Raw genomic sequence first — 8047 nt, 5'->3', positions numbered from 1 at the left:
ACCCCCTACATCACTGTCAGAGTTAGAACCACGACACTGCATCCACCTAAAGTAACAAAAGTTCTGATGTAAACTTCCTAGTAATTCCCTCTTCGTAGGTGCAGCATTACTCCTAATATTTGTAAAATCAGTTTGAAACTTGTAATATTGTCGTGTCCTATTCCCGCGTTTTCAAAATCCTACGAATCAAACAGGTCCTGAGTTGGTGATGATGTTGTGCCTCCCATCTTTCACCAATAGCCATCGGATCTAGATCTGACGCATACAAACCAAGCTTCTCCATTTTTGCAAAAAGATGCCCGCACTTGTTCCCTATTTACAAACAACTCCTTGTCTCTCACAATCTAGGAGTAGAAGGCCGTGGAAATATCTGGCGCGATGGCCGCTGCCGGAGCCGTCCACCCCCAATCTTGGTGTTCCGTGCAATGCACGGGCATCTACGCACGGGAAATTATGTCGAACAGGGCTAGTTGTAAGCAGGCTAGCTCTACATCCATGATAGTGACTGCAGAAGGTGAGGCTGACTATGGTATGCCGAACACGGCGCCTATACTCAGGTGTCATCTCCGGCGCAGGGTCTTGTCACTTCACTGTGAGGAGCAGCACGTAATAATTTGACCAACGGGTAGTACAGTGCTAGTACTCCTACTACTACATTGGTACTACTACTAGTAGTAGTACTAGTAGCACCACCGTCTGGATTTAGGAGTACTACCACGTCCACCGGCACCGAGGAACGTCTCCAGGTAGTATTCTTTGAGGCCGCCAGGGAGAGGGGCCGCTTGGATGACAGCTTCGTCTCCTTGTTTGACGAGGTCCTCGTCGGTTTCCTCGACAAGTTCACCGTCGTCAAGAAGCTTGCGGACGACTTTGACGTAAGCCTCCAGCCGACGCGCCCAGGCTCTGTGATGCCCGCCACCCTCAACGGCCACTATGGTAACAACCTCTTCGACACACTGGTGGCCCTGCGACCGCCCGCCGTCGCGCCGGAGAATGTCCACCTCGAGGTCGCGCTCGTCGCGCAGCGCCTGGCGCAGCAAGACACCATCGACATAATCACCCACGTCTACATGCAAATCGTCCACAAGGACTACTACATGCAAGAGGAGGACGATAGGACGCTGGCCTTCTTGGAGCGTAGGGCAACCTTGGACGGCACTGTTCAGAAGCACGTTGAGCTCGCCACCAACGCCGCTGCTCCTCACACGTCGGTTGGTGACCCGGTGCACTAGGGCGTGAGGATGTCATTGAACGTTGATGGATCCGTATGTACTTTTATCTTCCCGTCAAATCCATGTAGTAGTATATGATACTACAGTAATTATCTTACCTTTCGCATCAACTTCATAATTTTCGTACGTACTCCATGCATGAACCGCGCCAGAACCAAACTTCTCATTACTCTAGGAAAAATCGTTATTTTCTATCTATCGGTCGCGCCATGGAGCAGAACCAAATTTTACAAGTTACGAGTTCAAAAGGAAAAGCCTGCCGTGTTCGCGTCGCACCCCCACACGGTTGGTCCGGCACGCCGCTCAAGCGGGAATGCGTGCGGTGTTGCATTTTCACTTACAAGTGGGATCGCAGTTGAGCAAACCGACTATCGGCAAACCCCCACCCCGCCCACTGTGCGATGGCTGAGAAAATAGGAGGGAGTAGAGATGGTTGTAGCATGGACTCCAAGAAAATTGGTGTCGGATGGGACTCATGTGGGTGGCATGTGCCGTAGTGCTAGACGTGAATGCTACTGATTTATGGCCCATGCCACCCCACTATATCAAGCCTATATCGAGGTACGTAGAACAAATTTCCTGCAGTCCATGCTCAGCCCTCCTCTATCTCTCTTCTCAGCCAGCCAGCGGATGCGTGGAGCCCATCGTCTGTTTGCTCACATGCGGCCCCACATGTCAGTGAAAACGCAAGAGGACCCACTGAACCTGCACATCTTTCACCTCGACGTGCTGGTGATGAAAAACAAATCCAATAAAGATCTTCGGTGGACGCTTTTGGAGTTACTCAAGAGTAGTAAGATTCTATTTAAAGTTTAACCCAAGATGCACATCTCGTGGCTTCAACTACCACTCTATTTTCTTTCATGACACGACCTCGATGCTGGATGTCCCACGTGTCGGCAAAAGGAGGAAGAACCCGACCAAATCTTCGGTTCTGCTCTTGGATGAGATTAGTGCACCTGTTAATACTCCTACTAGAATAGAGGCTAGACATGAGACTAGATGCGAGGAAGCAACGTCTACTTCTTTACACTCGAAGAAGAAAGAAGCACGCAAGATCGAGCCTCCGCAGATCAACAATGAATGCATCGAGAAGGCACTAATCCAACTTACAGGAGTAGTAAAATGTATTCTTGTGGTTCTTGTTTTCTTTGATCTTGTTTTTCTAGTCAAAATTATCGTTGGAGTTCGTGCAAAACGGAGGTCCGTTTGGGGTCGTGCGTTGGAGTTGGCCTTACAAGTGGGACCGCAGTTAAGGAAACCGACTATCGGCAAACCCCCACCTTGCCCGCCATGTGATGGCTGAAGTTAGAGAAATGATGAGGTTGAAGAGATTGCTCTAGCACGGACTCCAAGAAATAATATGGTGTCAGATGGATGTCGTGGTGGTGGCGTGTGCCGTACTCCTGGACGTGAATGCTTGTTCTGGCCCATGCCACCCTACTACTCCTACTAGTATATAGTATACTAGTATCAAGGATTCGAGGTGCTGGTTACGTACAATGAACACATTAACATATGGCTACGGTAAAAACACCCGCCCGACGCGCGAAGCATGTGAAGCTAGTAGTACAAATTTAGAGAAGCGATTCGAAAGCCATTCATAAATTTAGTAAGTTTATTACAGGAATATCATTTTATTACATACGACAGGTCATCAACCCACATCGACAATGAGGATACATTATAAATACTAAAGTTTTCACCACACAACAAATAACAAGCCATGAAATGAACTTCAACTCAACCATTCCGCGACGTTGGAAACGCTTGCTTTGAACCACAAGTGATTCTCTGGGACGGGCCATCCGTTGTCGATCTGGAGACCAACGCAGGACTGATCATCCAGGCTGAAGCGGCCTACTATATCAGTACCAGGGTAGGGAACCACCCAAATGTCCGAGGTATAGACACAGTTGCTTCTCATAAATGTGTCAACAGCAGTTGGATCGCCTTTCACCATCATCAGATAGTTTTGTCCAAGGAAGAGCGAGTTTTCTCCAAGACTATCAATTTTCTGCCAGGGAGAGGAGTTGGCGCTAGCACACTAGTATCCATCCCGAATACCATGCAACGGGTGTTGGAATAGGTCCGGAGAGTGCGACCATGGGAGACACCTGCTTCCTTAGCAGTAACATCATTAGTGGGTTGTATACACACAAGAGGTGATCCATCGGAATTAGTTGCCAGGCGCCACAGAGTATATCGGCGCTGCTCGTGATCATCACCATCGGCATCTCCCCCTTGGTTATAAAAAATTTCAAGTATAGGTGGTGGGATGTTCACAGGACCTTGGAAACACAAGAAGAAGGTTAATTAGTAAAGGGAAACTTGCTAACCCGCATGCATGTGGATGAAACAATTATAATTACGGTGGAAGACAAACGTACCGAAACTACGAGGATACCATGCAAAAAGAGTGCCACGAGTGGTGGCAGCAAACACAAGGCCCTCGTATTGAATTGCATCACAGTACTCATTCGTGCACAAAAACTGATTTTTGAGCAATGTCCATCGAGTCAAACCACTAAGGATGGCAACAAGCTTGTCGAAGATAGCAGCAACTTCATAGTTGTTGTAATTCCAAGAGCAGTTGGGAACTCGATAAATTGCTATCTTCTGTAGAAGACAGTCACCATGATCATATTTGAACGCGCGTACATTACCGGTGTGCTCAACCTCTGGGCAGTGTGCTGAGATTTTTGGAAGTGGAACCCGGTGACGAGTGTACACATTCACAAGTTCCCACTCGTAGTTCAATGTAAACAACCCAATCTCCATTTGTGCCTACCCAAGCCTTGCCCTCAAGCGATGGCATCTTAACATCATACGTATCATTATCAAGCGGCATCAACTTGCACAGGGCGAGGCCTCCATCGTGGCGGCGCTAGTCATCAGGGTCATGGCGAAGAAGATAGGGGAGATCAAACCGCTCCTTGACTCTTGGGTTCTTTGTAATGATTTTATTAGTTGAGTCGAGAGTGGGCTTGAACGAACCTGCCATGCTAGCCGAGGTGATGACGTCGCACCGATCAATGAGTTCCTCCACCATGTCATCTTTCAGATCGGGGCAAGAATAACGGGGTCGTTTCCGGCCTGTTCCCTCCATGGAGAAGACGATCGAACAATGGCATAAGAAAGGGTGAAGGGCTGAAGGAAAATGGAGGAGGGAGAGGAAGAGCGTGCAGCAGCAGTTCCGAATCGAGAGGGAAAGGAGAAGAGTCAGTGGACGGTTGCGAGTTTGCCACAGTTCGCGAAGAGGCGCCCCGGCCTACACGTTCGTTCGGAAATACTCCTACTACTCACCGTCGTCTCACTAATATGTTGGAACGAGACCACATGTCAACGAAACATGGTGTGTAATTTCTCGTGCAAAATGCGATCTGGCCGCATTGGTCCGAGGTGCCGCATTAGTTATCGACCTTTATTTATTTAATGTCATGCCAATCAGTTTTGAAGCACGACTAACTGGTACTGTACGTGGAGAGGATGACAGCAGGGACCTGCCAAGGTCATGGCAGTATGCAAGCAAGTGCCTCCTTATTTTAAGCCAATAAAAAATGGCTCCTCCTAGTGGATTTCTGACATCTCGGTCCCATGCCATTGTCCACGTAGTCAATAAACGAGAGAATTGCACAACGAGCGGCTGACACCAGGGACCCAGCAGCTCGCCCAGTTATTTTTGTTTTGGGTTAATTTCATAAATGCCACTCCAAATCTGGTGTATCCAAGAAATGCCACTGCAAGTTCCAAACTTTGAAAAATGCCATTTCTAGTGGCATTTTTCGAAGTCTGGAGTGGCGTTTTTCAAAGTTTGCAAAATGCAGTGGCGTTTTTCAAAGTTTGCAAAAATTGCAGTGGCATTTTTCAAAGTTTGGAAATTGCAGTGGCATTTTTATGAATCGCCATAATTGGAGTGGCATTTATCTAATTTGTTTTTGAGACGGAAGCAGGGTGTCAACTGTGTGCAGGACACTCTGGCCTGTCTAGACAGCCTTTTCTTTTATGTTTACCACAGACCAGCCCAGTAGTTTTTTTTTCTTTCTGAAAATGGCTAGCCCAGTTCTTTTGTGATTTGTCAAGTAAGTCTCTTTATCAAGCCTGCTGGGCTGCAAATCTTTCAAGACGAGGAGAGCTTCATTCGGCTGGCCGATAAAATGGCCTATCAGTAATGAGAAATGGGTTATACATTTTTAAAACACATCAAACCGGCAATTATTTCAAATGTCTTTTTTTCATTTCGAGATTTTAAATTGCATTGATTTTTATGCGTGGACAATTTATTGGATTTTAAATTGATATGCATTTATTTTTAAAATCAGTCTGAATGTGACTCGAAATTTCGGGATTAAAAACAGTTAAAACTGCACCGACATATGCAAAATTTCGTATAATTTTTTAACCGTGGCCACAATATGGGCTGTAATGCTAACATAAAGAATATGGGCTCCAAAAAAACCCGTAAGAATTAGCAAATGGGCTGTAAATTATTTGAAATAATGGCAGATGGGTTGTATGCTGTTTTCCACAGATTTGAGGCTTTCCACAGATGGCATGTATACTGTTGGATGTCCATCCAATGGCCGTCGTGCTTCTTCAATCTCTGCTCTTCCTGCTCCAGCCGCTCAAACAAGCGCCGGCGGGACTGCCTGCTCCCTCCTCCCCGCGGCCGGCTGTGCTGCCGCGCAGACCTCATCGCCCCATCGTACTCCCATCGTTGGCCTAGTCATCCCTCTACTCACCCACACCTGCTGTTATTCTCCGGCGATGGCAGACGAACCAGTAAACCCTCGTACAGTCGTACTCCCCTCCGCGTGGGAAACAAAAACAACGGCCGAGTCTTCCCTGCCTCCGTGTCGTTCCCTTCCGCCTCGCCGTCGTCCACCGCCCTGGTGCTCTCGGCGTGGTGTGGCCAGTGTGGTCAACGACCGACATACATTTGAAGTGGACTGTACGTGGAGAGGCTGACAGCTAGGTCCACGGCCACACGCAAGGAAATGCCTCCTTATTACGCGCAAAATAATGATTTCCTCCACCTGACATCTGGGACCCACCGAAACGGCCTCTGTATTTCGCAAAAAACGTTACCGCCGCTGACAGCTCGGACCCACCAGCGATATCTTCGCACGCAAGGAAGTGCCTCCTTATTACGCACAAAAAATGAATACTCCCCCTGCTAGCTGGGACCCAGTATAGTGGACCTACTAAGTTGACAGGGACGAAGGGCTTTGTCAACTTAGTCAATATGCATGATTCTAGCTCGACTGATCGTACGATGTCCATCCAATGGACGTAGTGCTTCTTCAGCCTCTGGTCTTCTTGCTCCAGCCTCCCAAAGCAGCGCCGGTCGTGCCGCCTGCTCCTGCCTCCCGTGGCCGGCTGTGCTGCCGCGGAGGCCTCACCGCCCCCATACTACTCCCACCGCTGGCCAGGCCATCCTTCCACTCCACTCACCCACACCCCCTGTTATTCTACGGCGACGGCAGCGCAGCCGAACCAGTGAACCCTCGTACTCCTCTCCGCGTGGGCATCCACTGCCGCGTCTTCCCCGGCTCCGCGTCGTCCCCTTCCTAGGCCTCGCCGTCGTCCACCGTGGTGGTGCTGTCGGCGTGGCGTGGTCAATGTGGTCAATGACCGAATTCCATCGGAAGAATATTTTACGTGGAGAGGCTGACAGCTAGGTCCACGGCAGCCGCAAGGAAGTGCCTCCTTATTAGGTGGAAAATAATTATTCCTCCACCTCACAGCAGGGACCCACCAGACGCCCACCAGTATATCGCGAAAAAAATGTTTGCCCCTGACTGCTGGGACCCACCCGGCGGGCCACCGTATTTTGTGAAAAAAACGTTCCCCCTGCTGTCAGCTCGGACCCACCGGAAGTGCCTCCTTATTACGCACAAAAAATGAATACCCCCTGCTAGCTGGGACCCAGCTTAGTGGCAAGCTGACTTGTGGGCCTACTAAGTTGACGGGGACGGAGGGCTTTGTCAACTTAGTCAATATGCACGATTCTAGCTCCAGTGATCGTATGATGTCCATCCAACGGCCGTAGTGCTTCTTCAACCTCTGGTCTTCTTGCTCCAGCCGCCCACACCAGCGCCGGTCGTGCCTCGTGCTCCTGCCTCCCGTGGCCGGCTGCGATGCGGCGGAGGCCTCACCGCCCCCTACTACTCCCACCGCTGGCCAGGCCATCCCTCTACTCACCCACACCCCCTGTTATTCTGCAGCGACGGCAGCCTCACACCGCAGCGAACCAGTGAACCCTCGTACTCCTCTACGCGTGGGCATCCATTATCGCGTCTTCCCCGGCTCCGCGTCTTCCCCTTCCTAGGCCTCGCCTTCGTCCACCGCCCTGGTGCTCTCGGCGTGGCGTGGTCAACATGGTCAAGGAACGGCTTCCATCGGACGTGGACTGTACGTGGAAAGGCTGACAGCTGGGTCCACGGTTGCAGCAAGGAAGTGCCTCCTTATTACGTGCAAAATAATTATTCCTCCACCTGACAGCGGGGACCTACCGGACGGGCCACCAGTATTTTGTGAAAAAAATCATTTCCCCTGACTGCTGGGACCCCCCGGACGGGCCACCGTATTTCGCAAAAAAAATGTCCCCCCCTGCTATCAGCTCGGACCCACCGGAAGTGCCTCCTTATTACGCACAAAAAAATGAATACTCCCCCGGCTAGCTGAGACCCACCTTGCTGGGAGGCTGACTTGTGGGCCTACTAAGTTGACGGGGACGAAGGGCTTTGTCAACTTAGTCAATATGAACGATTCTAGCTTTAGTGACCGTACGATGTCCATCCAACGGCCGTAGT

This window comes from Triticum urartu, chromosome 7 (genome assembly GCF_003073215.2).
Source record: "Triticum urartu cultivar G1812 chromosome 7, Tu2.1, whole genome shotgun sequence".
Taxonomy (NCBI): Eukaryota; Viridiplantae; Streptophyta; class Magnoliopsida; order Poales; family Poaceae; genus Triticum; species Triticum urartu.
Note: the sequence above shows the minus strand (reverse complement) of the source record.